The sequence below is a fragment of the Peromyscus eremicus genome, chromosome 3 (genome assembly GCF_949786415.1).
Source record: "Peromyscus eremicus chromosome 3, PerEre_H2_v1, whole genome shotgun sequence".
NCBI classification, from domain to species: domain Eukaryota; kingdom Metazoa; phylum Chordata; class Mammalia; order Rodentia; family Cricetidae; genus Peromyscus; species Peromyscus eremicus.
Window position 1 is genome coordinate 134238656 of NC_081418.1, and position 22055 is coordinate 134260710.

At 41.3% G+C, this 22055-nt stretch overlaps 2 pseudogenes; one reads left to right on the forward strand and one right to left on the reverse strand.

The window, feature by feature from the left end:
- Positions 1-2283: 2283 nt before the first annotated feature.
- On the forward strand, positions 2284-12279 carry LOC131906098 (C-type lectin domain family 4 member A-like; annotated as a pseudogene).
- Positions 12280-14207: 1928 nt separating this feature from the next.
- Positions 14208-14623, reverse strand: LOC131906498 (non-histone chromosomal protein HMG-14-like; annotated as a pseudogene).
- Positions 14624-22055: the final 7432 nt, after the last annotated feature.

Sequence of the window (22055 nt, forward strand, 5' to 3'; positions counted from 1 at the left end):
GATGGAAACTCAAAATGTTTAAAGTTTTATTTCACTGATGGCTAAGTATTCTGGACTCTTTTTTGTTGTTGTTTTTGTTTTTTTGAGACATGGTTTCTCTGTGTAGCTTTGCACCTTTCCTGGAACTCACACTGTAGCCCAGGCTAGCCTCGAACTCACAGTGATCTGCCTGCCTCTGCCTTCAGAGTACTGGGATTAAAGGCATGTGCCACCACCACCCGGCTTGAACACATTTTTACGTATTTATTGGCCATCTGTATTTCATCCTTTGAGAACTCTCTGTTCAGTTCATGAGTCCTGTTGGGAAAGATTTTTTTTTCTCCCTGTCCTGTAAGCTGTCTCTCCATTGGGATAATTGTTTCTTTCACTGTTTACACCACATTTTTGAGGATGCTGTTAGCAATCCTTTAGCTAGATAATGTAAAGTGATTGGAAGTAGTTTGCACAATTGATCAAATGTGTTTGCATAATTCTCTGTGGAAGGATTAGACTTTGATGCTCTTGACTCATTTTCCTGTGGGACCTACATTGGTGGTTGTCTGTCTTTCTACCTATTTATAGGTTTGTGCAAGTGACTGCCATTGACCAGTATTACCAGAGTGACTTTTTAATGACCACTACATTATTTGTGTGTGTGTGTGTGTGTGTGTGTGTGTGTGTGTGTGTGTGTGTAGATGGACGTGGAAGTTAGGACAACCTGTAGGAGATGGTTCTCTCTTATCATGTTCAGGGATTAAACTTGGGTGGTCAGGCTTGGTAGCAAACACCTATACCTCCTGAGCCTTATTCCTAGCCCTGACCACAATATTAAAATAGTGGAGTACACTGCATGCTCAACTATGCTGTGGTCTTGTCACCAAAAACAGGAAACATATGAAAGCATGTAAGCAGACCCTAAGAACAAACAAAATGTGATTGAGAAATAAGTGTTTGATGTTGTAAGCCAGTTAAGTACTGGGATGGTTGATGATACAGTATAGTTCATGTACAATGTGATTTTTTTTTCCTAGGGAGATAGAGGTAACTTTAGAACTCAATTTTGTGTAAGGAATTTGAATGATAGTGACTCTGAAATACTAAAAATAATAAATGGTTATAGTTGAGAGGGTGTCTGTGAATGAATCACTGGGTCCCTGAACCACATATGGAGAACGAGTAATTCTCTTGTTCTTCTTCTATCCTTTAAAAATACTATTTTCCCTTTCCTTACTAAATAATGCAATTTCAAGCAAAGTATTATACAGGAAAAGGCAGGGTAGGCATCCATGGTAGGGTGAGGTTTGGGAAGGCAATGATCTCTCTGTGCAGAGGGCTGGCCTGACAGCAGAATTGGAGACTGAGTAGTGAGGGGAAATGTGTTTTGAATGGGGAGTGAGTCCACGTGCAGCAGCCTGATGTGAGACTTCAGAGCCTGAGAGGTGACAAGGTCAGCTGTGTCTGAGAGTGGGCAGGTGCAGAGCCTCTGAGCTGAAGCAGGGGGAGAAGGCATCCATGCTTGAGGCCCCTTCTTGTGGATGTCAGAACCCTGAATGAGTGAGTGAGCAGAGGGTCCTCAAGGCCAGCCTGGTGTGACACCTCAGCACTTGAGGTGGTGAGGGTAGGCCCCAGTGCACAGTGTTAGCTCCAAGTCAGGTTGGGGTCAGGAGACTCAGCTGACTGAGGGGAAGTTCCTCACAGAGGGTAAACAAGGTTCTAGGAACCAGGCAAGGTACATGTGGGAGTGGAAAACACAAGGTGGGAACTCAGTGACTTTCAAGAGAAGGAGGAAATCCTTGCTGGGCTGTGTAAGAACTGGGTGTCAGAGCTCAGGCAGGTTAAGGGGGGTATCCATGCCACAGATAGAGCTGTCGTGGGTTCCAGAGACTGAACAGGGTGAAGACCTTGTCCCCATGAGGTGGGACAGTCTAGAGTGTATACTAGGTGCCTTTGTGTTTAAGAATGCTTCTGTCCATGGAGCACCTTGAATGTGGTGTTAAAGGCTCAGGTAGGCCAAGAAGCAGCTCTACAGAGACCAGGAAGGAGTAGGAATCACAGCACAAGACGAGAAATGCAGGCTTTATTGAGGCTTTATTTATTTAAATGAGGTCAGCTCAGACCGAGTGTCAGAATCTCAACTCTGTGAGGAGTTTGACTTCTCTAATGGCCTGGTTCCTCTTTTCCATTCCTTCCTGTTTTCTTCTCTCCCTCATTGAGTTCTTGGTATTTCTATGATTGTATAATGATACTGGGTGCGTTCTCCATCTGTGATTCTCCATTGCAGGTCACAGGACTGGAAGTCATGCTGCAGGCTCAGGGCACCGGTCTGTTATTTCCTCTCATCCCTAGATGTTATTGTGATAGTTTGTTTCTCGTTCAGGACCTATTTTAAAGAAGGGATGACACACATCTTCTGAGGGCAGGGGAAGAGTTCTTCTCAACATGTTTTCAGAAAGCATTTATAATAACAAGAACCTCATCAATAAACTTGATTCCTCAGACATGGATGCCGACTCTCCTCCAGGTAAGAAAGCATTTTCTGCTGCTCCTAGTTGGTGATGATGTAAAGGACAAAGATGATGTTAGCCGCTGGCCATGCCTCTGGGTCACTGGAGTCTCAACCAAGTGTGTTGCCTGTAGACAGATGTGAAAGGTTGTGGGAGTGTACAATGGAGAAGAGAAGGTGTTGTCTTTTACCATCTAGAGAAAATCCCACCACCCATGTTATTGTATCTTTTCTACATATAAACACACATAAATATGTGTAACAAATTGTTTCAAAGTTAAACCATGGCATACTGATTTCCCCCTCTATCTGGTGACATGTTATAGTCTGTTGGCATCCAGGTGTTGAGTAGTTTCTTTCACTCTCTCCCTCCTGTGATGGGGACAGAACCCAGGACCTCACCCATGGTTGGGAAGTGTTGTAACTCTTTTAGAAGTGGTGACTGAAAACATGGTGACTTTATCATAAAATATGACTTCTTGACTACTGCATATTTGAAGTTGGAAGCAAGCTGGAAGACTTTAAAAGTATATAATAAAATACTATGCAACCATAATAAAACTGATAAAGAAGACATGATAATATAGAATAATGTTCATCCAGATGTGCTGGCACAAGACTGTACTCACAGAACTCAGGAGTTAGAGGCAGGGGAGTTACTGTGAGTTTGAGGCCAGCTTGGACTTCATAATGCATTCAAAGTCTGCCTGGGGTACATACCAAGACCCTATCTCAAAAACAAACAAAAAAAAATCATGGTATAATGTAAAAGAAAATGATGGTCATAAATCAGTGTTTATGATGTTCCAATTGTGGAAAATATGTATTTATATGTAAAAGCTTTGAAGTTGTTGGAAAGATACGTACCAAAATACTGACAAGAATCATTCTCAGTGTCAGGAATGAGTGATTTTGTACGTATTGTAATGTTTCTATAATTGATCTGATATTTCCTATTTGCATTTTCTTATTATTTCAAACATCATGTTACTAGTATTTATTATGCACAAAAAAGTAGAATAGGAGAAAGAAGAGGAAATAGTAACAGAGCTCAAGCCATGAATTTGGTTTGTCTTTCAGGTCCTCAAAAGAAGACCATGAGTCATGAAAGTTGTCACAGATTCTCCAAGTTGCTCCTCACCTCATTCATAATACTTTTACTGCTATTGAAAATCTTATTCTCAGTTGCTCTGATCAGTAAGTATGCCCCTGGGAGAATTAAACACAGAGAAGAAAAGGGACTCATTAGACAGATGGTGGCCCAATAACCTGAGACAGACACTCTCTGGAGAGATGGATGACACTGGGAATTTCTCCCTGTTTCAGAATAACTCTTCTGTAAAAGTCATTCACTCTCACTGGAGAAGCATGCATTTGTTTGTTGGTATCACAGAGTGAAATCCTGGAGCATCTGTGTTAGGATCCAGTAACGAGAACAAACCTGTATTTTCTCATCAGCAGCATTTGGACACATAGACATCTATATTTTGGAATGAGTAGAGAGATTAGAAGACATAGACAGAGCTATTTCTGGGACAGTGCTCCAGTGGAGTTCCTTCTAATCATTTATTTTTTGTTCCAGATTGTATGAGACATGAATGCTAATTTAGAAAGTAGTAGAAATCTTTATACATTGGCCTTCATATTATTCAAAAACTAAAAAGCATAAACTATATTTTTATGTAGATGTTTTATTCATTCATGCATTAATTAGTAATACCCGTATACTATATATTGGGCAGCGTGTAGAGAATCCAGAAATAACTACAGTCCTCAGTCTCAGGAAATGTAGAGAACAGTCCTGTGAAGCAGTGCTTAAAAAATTGCATGGGTGGCTGGAGAGATGGCTCAGCAGTTAAGAGCACTGGCTGTTTTCCAGAGGTTCTGAGTTCAATTCCCAACAACCACATGGTGGCTCTCAGCCACCTGCAATGAGATCTGGTGCCCTCTTCTGGACTGCAGGGACACATGCAGGCAGAACACTGTATCCACAAAATTGCATGGGAAATGCTCTGCAGGTGAGCAATAAGAAGTAAGCACAGGGGGCTAAGAAAAGCTTGGAGCAGATGACACCTAGACCTGTGTGTGCCAGCAATGTTCTAGACATGTGGGGGCATAGGAAATATGGGCAAATATAAGTACACATTACTGTCATATATAGTGCTACATGGAGTGTGGGGGCCAAAACACCCCCACATTTCCCCAGAGTACTCTTGAGTACAAAGCAGCAGAAAATATTAGATAGAAGGATAGAGGGGAGAGAAAAAGATAGAAAATATAGGCTATCCTCGTGTGGGCCTGGATCCTAATCAATCGGGTCCTGACTGTCTCTGCCCTAGGGTTTTTAAAGGAATGCCAATAGGTGGAGCAAAAGACCTCCACCAGCACAGCCAAGTGGAGACCATCTTAGCCACCTGGTACTCAGTTCAGTGATCTAATCATCCTCTTTATGCAGACCTGCTGGGTAAAGCTGCTAGGAAACCTACATGGGCTCCATCAACGGAGAACAAAGCATGAAACTGTAGGGGCAGACAAAACTGGATCAGATCACAAAATAGTGCATACCATATCACACAGGCATCCACTCTTAATGTTATTTCATTTAGTAGCTGTTGCTCAAGCACTAACCAACTTAAAACTTAGTAGGTTAATTGAACTATTTATTTAATTCTTTCTTGGTAGCTTGGCCGAGACTTGTCCCTCTTGGAGATTCCCATGGTCCTAGGTGAACTTACTAATTCTCATGGAGTCATACATCAGTAACAGACAACCCAGCTTCCCATGGCCACTTCAGACTTTCAGGAAGGATGGTGGCAGTAAGCCAAGCCCAACATTGAGCAAATACACATTTGCCTTTGTGTATTTTAGTGGCCAAAGAACTCTCAGCAGCAGCTCAGATGAGGTGATGTAGACATAGAACAGTCTCTTGAGAAGGGAAGTGCAAAGGTATAGTCTAAATGGATATTTATATAGGGAAGGTTGAGATGTGTCCAGTATTGCAACGTGCCACAGTCATGGAGATTCACTAAAGAATCTAAAGCAGGACATGATATTTTAAAACTGACTTAGAGAAGTGTGCTCTTATAGAGATGTGAAAACCAAGGGAAGGAGAAATTGTTCATTGATTCAGAATCCGTTTGAGCAGCACTAGGGGTTTGATCCAAAGATCATGTGAGTGATGCACAGGAGAGGAGATAAGTTAGAACAAAGGATGTGACGTTTTGGTCAATTATTGATAGCTGAGAATTAGGGGACACAGGAGTGAGATAATGACTTTAATATTCTGATTTCATAAAGTCAGTAATCATGAAGTTATTTGAAGAGAAAGAAGATGAGTAGCAGGTTTGAATTGGAATAAGATGATTTAAGTTTTGTTTATGTTCGCCTAAATCTCAGATGCACAGTTTAGTGATGCATATTAACATGTTTTAGGAAAGAGGTGTACATTTTAGAAGACCTTTGCTTATAGGCAGCAGATAACAAAAACTGACTAAAAAACAAAACAACCACTTCTACTCCCGACCTCAACCCCAACAACCCAGTACATTGAACATCACTAAGGAAGAGGAATTTGGAGGAGAAAGAGAAATACAGAAGGAACTGGATGCAGTGTTCCGTTTTATGAGAGGTGGGTGTAGAAGGAAACAGGTAGGAAAGAGCACAGGAAACAGCAGCAAGCAGGGCCAGGCAAAACAGGAGGGAGTCACTGTCTCCCAACAGTTAAGGAGGAAGAGAAGTGGGCAGGGTAATGTGAGAAGTCCCACAGGAAGATGACTGATCAGTGGACAGGAGAAGCCATTGACATCTAGTTCAGGAATGTTTGGTAAGTGAGCAGAAGGGAAAGCCGGAATCTAGTGACTCCAGGAACAAGTGGGAGATGAGGAAGAGAAGAAAGAAAATTCAATTTCTCGAGGAAAGGTGAGTTAGTTTTCAGTTAGGAACTCGGTGAAAGTGTGGGGACCCTGAGAAGTCAGAGCTGGGGTGGAGGGAGATACAGGAAAGAAGAGGATGAAAACAAAGTCCTTTTGATCAGTGTCAGGCTTTTATAACTTCCGTGCTCAGGTTACCTGGAACTGCTCTCGATAAGCTCATTTCTCCCTCACCTTTCCTGGGGTGCATATATACTTAATAGAACTTGTCACCTAAGATGTAGTCTTCAGTGTGTCCTTCATGAAATGTTGAAGAGACCCCAGGGTCATGGTTCTGTCCTGTTTTTCCAGCTCTTCCTGAAGATATCTGTGGTCATAAATTACTCGGAGCAGGGTAATACTGGCTATGAGGGATTAAAAAAATATTTCTCTTGGTGGAAAGGTCTCATGTAGCTCAGGCTAGCTGTGAACTAACTAACTAACTAACTAACTAACTAACTAACTAACCAACCAACTATCTAATGATCTAACTAACTAACTAACTAACTAACTAACTAATCAACTAACCAATAACTAAGTTACCAACTAAGTTAACCAACCAGCCAACTAAACTATACTAACTAGCTAGCTAAAACAACCAACCAAGTATAGTAACTTGCATAGTTAAGGATGACCTGAAACTTCCATTCTTCCTCATTCTAATTCCCAAGTGTTAGGGCCACAGCCTCCACAATCTGTGGTGATGGAGAATCTGTCCCATGCAGACTCTAATGACTCAGGTAACTGGACATTTATAGGTTTTGTTTCTACAAAGAATGTAAGAAGGTAAAAGTAAAAAAAAAAAAAGTCTTAGCACTACCAGAAAAATGAATTGTTTTTATTCTGTTTTACAGCTTTGTTTAAAAAATATTCTCCACTTCTTGATGAAAAAGCAATTACAAAAGAACTGAATTACACTGATTTGGAGTGTACAAAACAGCATTCACTCTCGAAAGGTAAAACTTAATGTACCTAAAATCAGCATTTCCAACACGATTCTCAGGTATCCATCAGCAATGAGCTCTGTGGAGACATGACTTCATACCTCACACTCAGTACCAGCTGCCTGTGGAGTCATTTTTAGAAGTCTCCAGTCAGACATAATTGGGATGTGTGCCCCCTAGTGTCAAGAAAGAAGAGTTTCAAGGAGGGAGAAGCAATACTAGGCTGAGCAGAATTTTATTAGAAACAGAAAGGAGCTCCAGAAAGAATAAAGCAAATCTGCTGGTGTGAATGTGAGCGTCTCCAGGGACTCATGCTCAATGGTGTGTGTTTAAGATTTCCTTTTTAATTAATATATGTATATATGCACGTGCCTGTGTGTGGGTTGGTGTATGTGAGTGCACAGCCTGCAGAGGCAGAGGAGGGTTCAGATCCCTGGAGCTGGAGTTGGATGTGGTTGTGAGTCACAGGTTGGGGGTGCTGGGAACTGAACTCCAGTCCTCTCTGAGAGCAGTACACACTCTTAACCACTGAGCCATTTCTGTAGTCCCTGAAGTGTTTTCATAACTCTGTGTGTGTGTGTGTGTGTGTGTGTGTGTTTGTGTGTGTATGAGTGGGTGTGATGATCTTGGTGTGTGTGTGTGTGTGTGTGTGTATGTGTGTTTGTGTGTGTGTGTGAGAAATGATCTTGTTCCATTCTCAGTTACAGTGTCTACAAAGTGTAATTTACTCAAGATTTGAATAGAGAATTTGTTTTTCTAGAAAACTAAACTGGAAGGTGGACTGATAAACGTGTATTACTTAGATTTAGGAAAGAGAGGGAAGTGCTTAACACTACCCATCACTTTGGTCCGGAGTAAGCAAAGATTCTCGACTGCCTTTGACATCTGTAACTGAGATGTCTTTGGAATACACCGTCTGGCCCTAAACAATCAATTTGTGTACTGTTTTTGTCAACAGACCTTTTGGGAAACACATGTTTCCCTAGACCACTTGAGCTTGTCTGGGGTTCCTGCCTTTCTCAGCAGATCTCTGTCTCTTCACTCACTGGATCCTTTGCTGTAAAGCAGCCTGCAGTTCCATTCAGGGAGTCTTTGCCTATGCCTACATCTTGATCTGTTGTCTTGTTTTTTCCTGTAACAATTTCAGGGTCGCAGGCCTCACAGTAAGGTGTTTAATCCATTTAGAGTCTATTTTGAAGTCAATTTTCACACAGAATGCCTACGGATCTAGCTTCATTCTTCTGCACATTGGTACCTAGTTTTCCCTGCACAGTTTGTTGAAGAGCTTATCTTCCTCCGATAAGTATTTCTAGTGAAAAGTCCGGTGGCTGTAGTTGTGTGGGTTCATGTTTGTGGTTCTCTTTTGTGTTCATTGATCAATGTGTGTACTTTTGTTGTGGTACCATGCTCTATAGTGTAGCCTGAAGTCAGGTCTGGAGATACCTCCAACATCATTCTTTTTCCTTCAGGATTGCTCTGGCTATCCAGGGTTTTTTCCACTTCTATATGATTTTTGAGATTGTTTTGTTCATTTATCTGATGAAGAATCTTCCAATATCTATTGGGACTTTATTCATCTGTAGATATGTAGGGTTTTAACGTGAGACTTTATTTTACTGTTTCATTTCCCTTTTTATACCCTTGAGGGTTCACTGATATCTCTGTTGCCTTCAGGATGCAATTAACACCCTGGAATACTTCAAATATATTTTCAGATAAAAGTTTCCATTCAGCTCTTTACATCTTTCTTTGTTGATGATTTACATATTTTTAAAAGTTGTTTCCGGAATGTTTTTGTTTTCTTCTTGTAACATCTATCATGGGCATTTTAAAATTTTGAGATAAACCTATATTTTTGTTATCTTACTTGCTGTAATATATTGACTACCACTTTTATCATCACTAATTAAAAATATCTGTCTGCTAACTCTGAAATTTTGCTGCCTTGGTTAATAACATCTATTGTTTTCATGTACAAGTATGTATATATTTATGTAATATGAGAACTTTCTGGTTCTTGGTATGATGAGTTCTATCCTTTGAAGACCCAGACTGTTTGGTATTATGTCCTCAGTGTCTGAGTATTCTTACACTCTGTTTTCCTGACAGCACCCCAGTAGGACAATGGGGCCTTGAAGTTGGTGTCCACAGAGGTAGACTGGAGTTGCTTGGCATCTGAGGGGAGAGGGGCTCCTTGTTGTATCTGGAGAAGTGGAGAGTCTCAGCTTCCATGTGGTCTCCACATCAAACAGGTTTTAAAATGACTTTATGACATTGAACTTACATTTCCTTTGCCCCAAAGTCTGGAGCTGTTGCCCAAAGGATTAGAAGCCACTTAATTACCACTGCTACTTCACTGTGGGTTATTCATCATCTTGGAATAAGAGTGAGGAGAAGTGCTCCAGCATGGGTGCTCATCTGATGGTGATCCACAGCCAGGAAGAGCAGGTGCATTCTGGGAGAGACTAGGGCCTGGGCCTGGCCTGCTCTCTGCCTCATTTTACTAAGAGGGAGTTTTGTTGACATGGGTGTTGCTGATGTGGCAGAAGACTTTCCATCAGGAAGCCGGAAAGGTTGCTTCAGCCTTGGCATTCTACACCTTGTCCCTGCTTCAGTGAAGCTGAACAACCCACAAGGAACCATGGCAACAGAAATGCAACCTCTGAGGGTGGAGGGAGGGATGAAATGTTTCTGCTTGAAAGAGCAGTGTGTGATTTCAGCACTCTAATGCTTCCTGTAGTACCAACTGCCTAACAGAGGAGGGCGCAGAGATGACTAGGGAAAGGGGATCAAATCAGGAGAGTCACAGCCAACCATCAGAAATGAAATATCTGAGGTTATGAATGGAGAATGCTTACATCTGCTAAATTCTCACATGCACAACTTTCAAGAATGGTGCTGGGGAAGAAAAGAGGGGAGTGAGTCTGAGAAGAGAATTCATTATGATCACGGACAGAGATTGTTTCCAATGTCATGGAAATCGGGCCTCTGAGTGATGACTTTGTGTCCTGGTCAGCGGAGAGGATGGCACTCCTGGGGTTGGGGGTGGTTTTTCTATTCCTTGATCCTTTCTTTGTCTTCTTATCTCATTGTGACCAGAAATAAGTCATTCAAAGTATCACAGTGTACCTCTAAAATGATAGTTAATGAGTATTAGTTTATAATTTGAAAACTGTTGAAAGACCTAGAGAGATTATTAGGATTTGATTATTATGTATTTCCATAGGTGCATCATATTGGACCTATACTTTTGTATGGTTAAAATAACTTTTGAAAGATCTTATACAAATTCTATAATTGAAAAAGAAGCACTTCATCCAGGCTGAATGCTGTATCTTTCTTTCCTCTTAGGATTTCATCACCAATTTCCTGGATCCTAAAGCTGATTATTATATTGGGCTTTCGGATCCAGGTCATCGACAGTGGCGATGGGTTGATCAGACACCATACAATGAAAATTCTACGTGAGTTTAGAGTTACTTCAGGGAGTCCTGGTTCCTGTAGCATGAGAAGACTTTAGGGTGTTCTAGTTGTCGGTTATGAAATTAAAACAGCTCACTCCTGGTGTGAGTGTTGGGGATGGAGTTACTTTTATTCCCATTTCCTCATCAAGGAGTCCTGTGAGACACACGTTACTGATATTCTCAGGACAGATGAGGAAATTGAGTTTGAAGAGTGTAGCATGATAAGTACCCAGGTGGGTTTCATTATGTTTTCAGTCCCTCTCTATATTTAACAATAGTATTTAATTTACTTTTGTTTGTGTGTATATCTGTGTCTCTCTTGAGTGTGTGCCATGTGTATGTGGGTGCCCATGGAGCCCATGAGAGAGTGTTGGATTCCCCAGAGCTGAGGTCATAGGTGGTGTGACTGTGTCAATATGTGTGCTGGGGACAGAACTCACACACTTTCTGCAAAAGCACAAGCACTTTTAATTTCTGAGTCATCTTTCCAGCTCTCATTTATAGTGTTATAATAAAAATTAATGTCAAGATCATTTCTCATAAATCAAAAGCCCTCATTCTGATATTGTTATGTGTTGTATTTATATAATTATTTAAAAACTCTAATATCTTAGTATGTTCCCATATTCTATCCTGATTTCTGTTGTGAGATATAGGTAGTAATTTTATTCTCATTCTCAGTCTTCAGAGAAGAAAAGTAAGAATGGAGGATGTTAAATTATTTGTCCTAGATATTAGAAATAAGCAGATTATCTAGATATTTTAAACATCTTTTCAGTCTCTAAAATAAAACTATTGTAAAAGGAAAAAAAACCCTTTATCAAAACACAAGAATAAGGAGAGACCTTTTCATTATGTAAGTAAGCACACAGAATGACAGTCCCTGGGTACCAAGACCTAGGGATGAAGTAGAATAAAGTAGCCTCTGGGATGTGTTCTGGGAGAACAGTTAAGTAATAAGCTAAGAGAATATTGAGTGCAGTGGCCCTGTTTTCCAGGGACATGTCAGACATGGGTGGTGGAGAATGGTTAATTTGTACACTGAATCAGATTTCCACAAATTCCCACCACATCCTCAGGCTTGCTTACTCTTGTTTTCTCTTTCCCAGCATCACTGTGGGAAACACTTTGATGCTCTTTTCTCCCTTCCAGGTTCTGGCACCCAGGTGAGCCCAACAATAAGAATGACAATGAAGAATGTGTTGAAATACGTCACCTATCTTCTAGATGGGGCTGGAATGACATCTCTTGCAGTTCTATCCGGAAGTCAGTTTGTCAGATGAAGAAAATATATTTATGAGTCAAGCTTTTTCCATGGACAAGGATTTCATTTTTATCCAGCATTACACAGATACTGCAAAGATCTTCTTGTGGAATAGATGACCATAGAAATTTAGGTAGGCATCAACAGTTATCCATATGATAATACTGGTCCCCATATATACTTATTTATTCATCTTAAGCTCTTTATGTAATAAGAATATCCCATATACCAGAGACTCTACAGGATTCTTTTGGTATATGTAGAAGCACACTAGCTTCTCTGTCCATTCTTAGATTCTTAAAGTCTTATTTGATGATAGAATTGTATGGTGTGGTCCCTCTACCCATTTCTCTCTCCTTGGATTAATGATGTATAATTGACAAATAAATTATTTATATTTACATTACACTCTCTTGACTTGATATGGAAATGTATTATGCAATGTCTACCACAATAAAGTTAGCAACACCCTCTATTACCTAACATTGTTGTCTGTTTTTTGTGTGTGTGGTTTAGAACATTTAAGATCTTCTTAAGCAAATTCAGACAGACATGGTGACTTGGTACCTATTGTCACTTTGATCCTCAGTGCTTACTCACATTTTCTCTGGCAGTTTGTGCCCTTCCATCAGCATTTTCTCATGTCCCCCAATACCTGCACTACCAGGAACCATTCAGGACTTGGTCCCCATGGCTAGTGTGTCAGGTGCTATGGGTGCCGTGAGGCTGATGTGGGCCACTAATGGGTGGCTGATCCTGGACTGGGTGACCTTCCTCAAGAGCAAGTTTAAGAAGATGATAGCCAACCTTCTACTGGCACCGCCTGTTATTCTTGGTGTCCCTCCTTGTGCCTGCCACATTAGGGACAGCCTCTGCCCTGTGGATGGACATTGAGGAGAGCCACATGTCCCATGGAAGCCTGCATGATGCTTAACACTTTGGAAGCCCTTTCAACTTCTTCCTAAGAGTATTTTGAAATAGAAGTTGACTGGATGGTATCATCAATTGTTGACATTTTGAAAATTATATATGTATATATATATGTATATATTTGTGTATGCATATGTCACTTGTTAGGGCACTTGAGAGTTAGTTTGATACATAACACTTCAGGCAATATTTTAATATATATCTGAAAATGTCAGTGCACAAGAAAACAATACCACTATCACTCTTAGAAAATTTAACAACTCTTTTCTCATATGGTACATTATACTGCTTGTATTTCCTCAGCCATCCCCAAAGTGTTTCTTATGGCTGTTCTGGTTAGCCATAGCCAAAAATATTTTATTTACTAATTACATTGTTCTACAAGTTCAGGCCATGCCTCCACAAGACTGTCCTCATTTTGAGTCGACTTCAAGTTCAGGAGTTCCCAAGGATGCCATTACTTCAAGTCAACTGTCTGCAGAGTCCCAGGATCCCATGATAACTGCGGATTTATGAGCTGCTAGGATGACATACTGAACTAACTATTCTGTTCTATTAGAATTATAGTTTTTTTCCTCTTTCACAACTGAGACTTTATTGGTTGAGTACACAGACATTTCAATTCTTAAAACATGGACCCAAACTCTAAGAGTCAGACATTGTGTTCACGTACCCAAAAGAGCCATGTGTTGTTTCTCTTTGAACTTATTCCAGTGATGTTCCATCCTAAACTTGGCAAGTTTTCCCTAAGACCTCACATAACAATCAAATGCTCACAATCCTTAACTCCGCTGACTCACAATTTTATGCCACATACAGTACATATTCAAAATTTCAATCTTTCATAGCACACTATCACAATTGTTAGGAAAATGGACTGCCATGACCAGAGACAATTCTGACAGGGCAAGGACCGAGGAGTGGTTTTTTAGGATACAGTTCTACTAGAAACACGAGACCAGAAATAACTGAAAATACTCCAGACACAAATGCATGACCAAGACTCCAAATTACCATTTAGTATGCTTTGTGTTGTAGGATACAAAACTAGCCCCCTCTACGGAATGTTAGGGTGACCCCCGAGACAGTCACAGCCTCTCCTGATTCAGTATCCTGCTATTTTCTGGTTGTACCAAAAAATAAACAACCAGCAAGTGATTTAACCTCCTAAAAAATCATTTACACTTAAAAAATGGGATGATGCGGGACTTCCTCTCACCTTTTAAAAACATTTCTAGAGCTACTAAAAAACTCGCATTTACAAAATAGTTGATAAAAACATTCCTCTGGATTGTACAAGAAGGGAGGCGGGGACACTGAAAGACACGATGGACGGTTAGTCGGCCTTGGCTTCTTTTTTTCGACTTCAGAGGCTGGACTCCGGTGGTCAGCCTCTCCATTTTCTCCAGGCACATCTGTGGTTCTGCAGGCACATCTGTGGTTTACTGGTCAGCCACCTCCGCCTGTTTGCCCTTTGCTTCCCTCTTCCCTTTGGTTTGCACTTTTTGTCTGATGGTTTATCCGTGGCCGCCTTCCACCTTGGCAGGGGCAGGCTTGGCCAACAGCCTCTGGGCGCACCGCTTGGGCTCTGCCTTCGCCACTCAGTCAGTGCTAGCCTTCCTCTTGGGCATCCTGGCTGCACTGGGTGGGAGGCGCGTGCCAGGCCGAACCTGTCACAGAGGGAGCTACACCGCCTCGGCCGCCACCGCACCTATAGGTTGTAAGATACTAAGCAGAACTAAAGGGAGGGACATATCAGGTGAGGTCAGGGAGGGTCCCATAAAGGGAACTTCCATTGATCCCATGGATGCATCTCCTTCCCAGAATGTTAATGAGTGGCAGTATACAGAATAGGCCAACCAGGGGGCACTCATCTGAGCTCTGATGCTCAGAGATTTGTCAGGGTTCATTATATAGGTGTGAATGTTTGGTGGGTAAGAGAGTGAACTCAGTCTTCAGCATCACTTCCCTGCCAGAGTGAGCATCTCATGGCTCAAAGGCTCCACACTTTGATCACATGGTCAGTGTTTCTGAAATGGTGAGCTCCCACCATGAATCATCTTGTTAGCATGAACGATGAAAGAACTGAGCAGCATAAGGCTTCATGACCTACCATGGTAAAATAGATGTCCCGATAGCTTCAGGGATTCCAAAGAACTAGAGAGGTCACCTCCCATGACCGGGTTAGAAGTCCAGAGAAAGTCTTTCTTGTACAGGTCAGGTGTAAAATGATATGACTGCAGATGTGGGTGAACAGGAGAACGTGCACCATCACTGTCCCAGGCACTCCCTCACTGCTTCCCGACAGACCCCATGCTGTACATGACAGACACCCAACACTAAACCCATATGACACTAACTTAGTTCAATACCAGAGATAAGTAAAGCACAGGCTTGAGTATTTTATTTATATACGTGAAGTGCTCTATTTGCATGTATGACTTCCTGCCACAACAGGGCCTCAGATCCCACTAGAGATGGCTGTGAGCCACCATGTGGTTGCTGAGAATTGAACTCAGGACCTTTGGATGAGCAGCCAGTGTTCTTAACCACTGAGCCATCTCTCCAGCAAGTTTTAATATTTCATGCTTGTGTTGCAATGGTACCTCTTTTCTGCTGATGGTCCATTTTGAAATCCAAAACAAAACATCTCCTGAGCAAACAGGAAAGGGGTTTGGTGTAGATGCTATGCTGGTCCCAGTGCTTTCACTCTCCTCTATAGAAGGACTGTTCAATGCCTTTGATCGTCTTCCTTTATATAGAGTATGCTTTCAACCTCAATTGGCTGGTTTGTCTAGGTGACTTTCACTGGCCATAGAATGAGAATGAATATGATTCTCTAAATACGGGAGGCTAATACACATTCAATTTAAAAGAAGGTGCCATTCTCTATGATACTGGCTCCCAAATAATAAATGTGGAAAGAAACTAAACAGAATTACAGTGTCCCATAGCCAGATCCTTAGGACATGCACAAATGACAAATATTTGTTGTTGAAAGTCATTTAGATAGTGTGTATGACTTATTTTAGTGTATGTGAGATATGATAATTTAGAAATATATTTTGCTGAGAGGGTGAAACACTGAGCATTTGTGGTTGGAATGAAGTGGTGTATAGGGATATTTATCACTATGGAAGTAGTCAATAGTTTAATAATTGCACAGGACTTCATGTTCTTTCATATCTGGTTGGTTTTTCTTGCAGCACCTCAGTTACTTAGTAACTTACTGAATAAAGAATTGTGTAGGGAGGGCAAGGCATGTGTCTGTGGAAGGGTCAGGTGTGGGGCAGCAATGGTCTGGCCCAGGGTCTGGGTGACCATGCTGAGGGCTGGCCTGTCAGCGGAACTGGAGCCCAAGCAGTGAGGGGAATGTCAGCATGCTGGTGAGAAAGTGTCTGGATTCAGGAGAGAGACTCCAAGCAGCAGTCTGGTGTGAGACATCAGAGCCTGAGAGGTGAGGAGGGCACCTATGCTATAGAAAGGTCACTTGTAGGGAGTCTGTGCTCCAGCATGGTGAGGAGAGTATCAACTCACTAGGTCACTTCCTGTGGGGAGTCAGAACTGCAAATAGGTGAAGAGAGGGTTGTGATGGAGGAACTCAGCATTTGGAAGGATTAGGAGGTCTGAACCCTGGGAGCTACCAGTATGATTTGACCTGGCAAGATCTGCCCACTGGTGCAATAGTGGCTGCAACATCATGACAGCAACCAATAACTCTCTGATTAATACAGAGACCCAAAACTGGCCAAGGTAGAGTGAATAAGCAGAATGCTTCCCCCTAAATGGCACATATAATGGGGGATTTATTGAGGCAACTCAATGTAGTTAAAAGGAAGGTTTATTTTGGGGTAACTTACAACAAGTAAATGGATAGGTTATGGGATCTGCAAGACATGAAGTGCAGTCCAGGAGTGCTCTCAGTGGAACTCTGCTCAGTCTACCATCCAGCATCCAGAATCACAAGGAACCAAGACAGCTGGCACATCTGGATCTCAGGTCTTAAGGGCTCCTATCTCTGCCTCGCTTCAGCGGCAGGTCATAGGTAGGGGTGACAGTTACTGGAAGCCTCACTGGGGGTAGTATTTCCAGGTCAAAGCTGGAACAGCTACCTGCTACATCCCCTGTTTTGTCTAAATAAGAAAGTTCTAACATAATATAAAACTATACACAATAGGAATGATTATCAAATATTGCCCATGAGGAATAAGGGATAATAAGGACCTAGACAAGATGGAACTATAACCAACACAAACAACATCAAACAAGAGACACATACTAAAATCCAGAGAAGTCTGGAGCATAGGTAAATGGCACATACAAAGATCATTCCAAAAGTTTTCCTATCCTAAAGAACCTAAATCTAATACTTAGTATGTTCTAGCTAAGATACAAGAAGATTGTAACTATAACTGTTAGTCTTCAATTCCATCAAAGACCTGAGAAGGAATATAACATCTGAGAAATGGGAGAAGGACGCAAGCAACTTTTGGGAGTCTTGTGAGAGTAGACAGAGACAGCTGGCAGCCTGGACAGTCACCTAAAGTTTCTCAGCATCACTGCTGCATTTAAATTGGCTACAGGCCTAGAGTCAGACCATTTTTCTGTCAGCAGTCGAGGCAAAGGCAGGTCTTTGCCCAATAGGTCATTTTGTGCCAAAGTGAAGACAAACTTCCCAATGGAAATGTCTGAGAAGCCCTTTACATTGTCTCGGGATCATATCAGTGCTGCCAGGAGTAATCGTGTCTCTTGTCAACAGAATTCCAAGTTATCAAAACATTTAAATGCTGTATTCTCTAGGTCTATGAAGTGTTTGAAGACTATCTATCCATCTGACATATGTTTTTGTAAGTCTGGAGAACTAATTTAAAATAACTATATAGATGACAAACACAGGTAACTATAAATCTGTAAGTCTTATCTACCTAGATAACCTAAGGACTAAGGCCTCACATAAACAGGGTAAACAGTCTGTAAGCAAATGTACATTAAAAGGACAATGACTTCAAAATTGTGATAATACACAAAATAGCTAAAGCAGAGTTGGAAATGTATAGTACAATATGCAATATGACAGTTATCCTAAACATATATCAATATACCATATATCCTAAGCAGAGGTAGAACATACATCCAGTATAACAAATATAATTTTACATTTGTGTCAATATACAAAACATTTCAAATATGAGTAGAAATACATGTACATTACAACAAATACGGTTCTGAATTTGTATCACTATATAAATTATCTGGAACAAGAATATAAAAATAGTTTACATTTCTATCAATATACAAGAATCCATAACAGTCCAATTTATCTAAGGCTGATACTTTACAAAATTATTTTACTAGTATATACCATAATCTACCTTAATATCCTATACCTATCCCTTCCCCTTTATTAGGTAATATTATCTGAGTTTTTTGATGTAGTTGAGGACTATATAGTTATAGTTTTCCTTAGTTATGATAAAAGATAAGTTAGATATGAAACCTTAGACTCACAAATATTGGATAAGTAGAATATTTTCTTTGAATTTGCCAAATATAAATAAAGTTGATATTGTAACTGTAATTCTTGCTTGATAACTGTTTTATATAATTTTACTATGTTAAAGTTAGAACTTTCCTTTTTAATTAAATAGAAAGGAGGAATGCTGTGGGATAATGCTTTTGTACACTGGTTTAATAAAACGCTGATTGGCCAGTAGCCAGGTAGGAAGTATAGGCGGGATAAGCAGACAAGGAGAATTCTGGGAAGAGGAAGGCTGAGTTAGGAGACGCCAGCCTGCCATCCAGGGAACAGCATGTAATGGCACACAGGTAAAGCCATGGAACATAGGCTAACACATAGATTAACAGAAATGGGCTGAGTTTAAATGTAAGAGCTAGTCAGTGGTAGGCCTGAGCTAATGGCTGAGTAGTTTTAATTAATATAAGCCTCTGTGTGTTTACTTGGGTCTGAGCGGCTGCAGACTGGGATGGACACGGGAAAACTTCTACCTACAGATGTATATACCACAATTCCTTTCCATACAGAGCTCAGGGAACATTGTGGAAGAGGAACAGAAAGTTTAAGAGCCAAATGTGATGGATGACTCTAAGGAAACAGTGTCCTTTGGACAGAGCAGGACACCTGAATATAGACTCACAGTGGTTGTTAAAGAGTGCACAAGCCTAAGTCATACCAAATCCTATCATGGGAGAAACCCAGTCTCAACATTGTTTCCAGGTTCTGGCTATTACAAATAACACTGCTATGAAGATAGTCAAACAATTGTCCTTGTGAGATGATTGATTGTCCTTTGGGTATACGCCCAATATTCTTTCAGGGATTCTTATGTCTCCACTTCATTTTGACTGGTACAAAACAAAATCTTAAAATTGTTTAAATTTGTATTTCCTTTAAGGCTAATTATTTTGAACACTTTTTTAGGTATCAATTGGCCATCTGTGTTTATTGCTTTGAGAATTCTCTGCTCAGTTCATGAGTTCTGTTGGGAAAGGTTTTTTTTTCCCCCCATCCTGTAAGCTATCTCTCCATCTTGCTAATTGTTTGTTTTCCTGTTTACACCATATTTTTGAGGATGCTGTTAGCATCCCTTAGCTAGATAATGTAAAGTGATTGGAAGTAATTTGCACAACTGATAAAGTGTGTTTGCATAATTCTCTGTGGCAGGATTAAACTTTGATGCTCTTGAAACATTTTCCTGTGGGACCTGCACTGTAGGTAGTCTGTCTTTCTACCTATTTATAGGTTTGTGCAAGTGACTGCCATTGACCAGTATTATAAGAGTGACATTTTAATGACCACTACATTATTTATATGTGTGTGTGTGTGTGTGTGTGTGTGTGTGTGTGTGTGTGTGTAGATGGACATGGAAGTTAGGACGTGTAGTAGATGGTTTTCTCTTACCATGTTCAGGGATTGAACTTGGATGGTCAGGCTTGGTAGCAAACACCTATACCTGCTGAGCCATATCACTAGCCCTGAACACCACATTGGAATAGAGGAGTATATTTCATGCTTAACTACTCTGTTTTCTTGGCTCCAGAATGAGGAAATTCATGGAAGGATCTGCCTCGGACTGAGTCTCAGTGGGGCCACCAGGCCGAGGGAGAACGGGGTGAAGGTGCTCAGGATAATTGGGATTTGGCGATGACAGACACAGATACCAGAGTATGCTGTGAAACTGCTGCAATTTTACTGAACATCAGGCTGAGATTTTGTACAATCTTAACAAGGAACTAAGTTCAGAGGCAAAAGGAAAACAATAGACGCAATCTTTTGTGATCACACAACGTGGTTTTTAGAATGATTAATCCTTTCAGGCAGAGACATGATGTGGCCTGAATCCTAAGAGCCAGATCACGCACTCAATAACTAGTAATCCATTTCTAGTAATTTATTAAAGACAGTTACAAAGTCCTCGTCAAGAGCCTTCGCCCACCTCTTTAGCACAGGTGCTATACCCCTTAATATAGCTGACCTTGTCTGTCTATCATATGTACACCATACCTTTCTGCTTCTAACCAGCCTTTCCATAAAAGGCAACTGATTCTACAACATTCTTTTCCCCCACGATTTACCCAACCAATTCCCTTCATAGTCATAAGCCCCTGTAAAAGGGGGTGGATCTAAGTAATTTTTACTTCTGGGATTTCAACGAAAGGGTGTCCACTATTTCCCATTAATATGGTATTGAATGTACTTTCCAACCATTCTTGTGGGAGTTGCCAGTTTCCTAAGTTTTCTTTCTTGTGAGTTTGCATGAGCTGAGTGAGGGTTACCTAACAATCTTTTTACTTTTACATTTTTTCCTTAGAATCTGTGGGAACCTGAATCATTAGCTCTTTCTTTTCTAATCCATCCATGAGTGCCCCCACTGAAGTAGGGGTTTTTTGTGCTATCTGTCCAAGGGCTTGAATCACTGGGGGCGGTGCCGGTGTAACAGTTGAGGAGTTATCAGGTACGTCAAGCAAGTGTCTATGGGAGTCCAGGCACAGGGAGGTTGTTATTGTCAGGAAAGAAGAAAGAAGCAGGAGTCTTGCCAACCATCTACGGAAGGCTGGTGTTTAGGGAACAGTGTATCCAGGAACCATTGCTTGGGCTGAATGCCAGGGGACCGCCGGGGGCCTAGCCTCGAGAGACACGTGCCCCCCTTCCTCGTGAGACCACCAGATCAGCATTTGTCACACGGGCGACACCGTCGCCGGTGTGGCAAGGATCCAAGCAGAATTAGCCTTAGGAAAACCCTAAGCACAAATAAAATGTGATTGAGAAATAAGTGTTTGGTGTTGTAAGACAGTTAGGTCCTGAAATTGTTGATGACACAGTATAATTCATGCACATTGTGATTTTTTTCCTAAGAGAGAGAGGTAACTTTAGAACTCAATTTAGTAAACTGAGTTTGAATGATAGATCTCCCGGGATAAGTGGTTACATTTGGGAGGATGTGCATGCATGAATCATAGGGTCCTTGAACCACATATGGAAAACTATTAATTCTCTTGTTCTTCTTTTATACTTTAAAAATACTATTTTCCATTTTTCTTATTAAATAATACAATTTCGAGTAAAGGATTATACACGACAATGCAGGGTTGGCGTCCATGGTAATGTAGGGTGTGGGGAAGCAATGATCTGTCTGTGCAGAGGGCTGGCTTGACAGCAGAACTGGAGCCTGAGCAGTGAGGGGAAATGTGTCTTGAATGGGGAGTGAGCCCACAAGCAGCAGCCTGGTGTGAGACTTCAGAGCCTGAGAGGTGACAAGGTCAGCTGTGTCTGAGAGTGGGCAGGTAGAGCCTCTGAGCTCAAGCAGGGTGAGAAGACATCCATGCTTGAGGCCACTTCTTGTGGGAAGTCAGAACCCTGAATGAGTGAGTGAGCAGAGGGTCCTCAAGGCCAGCCTGGTGTGACACCTCAGCACTTGAAGGAGGTGAGGGTGGGCCCTAGTGTACAGTGTTAGCTCCAAGTCAGGTTGGGATCCGGAGACTCCACAGACTGAGGGAATCTTCCCCACAGAGGGTAAACCAGGCATTGATTCCATGGACTAGGCA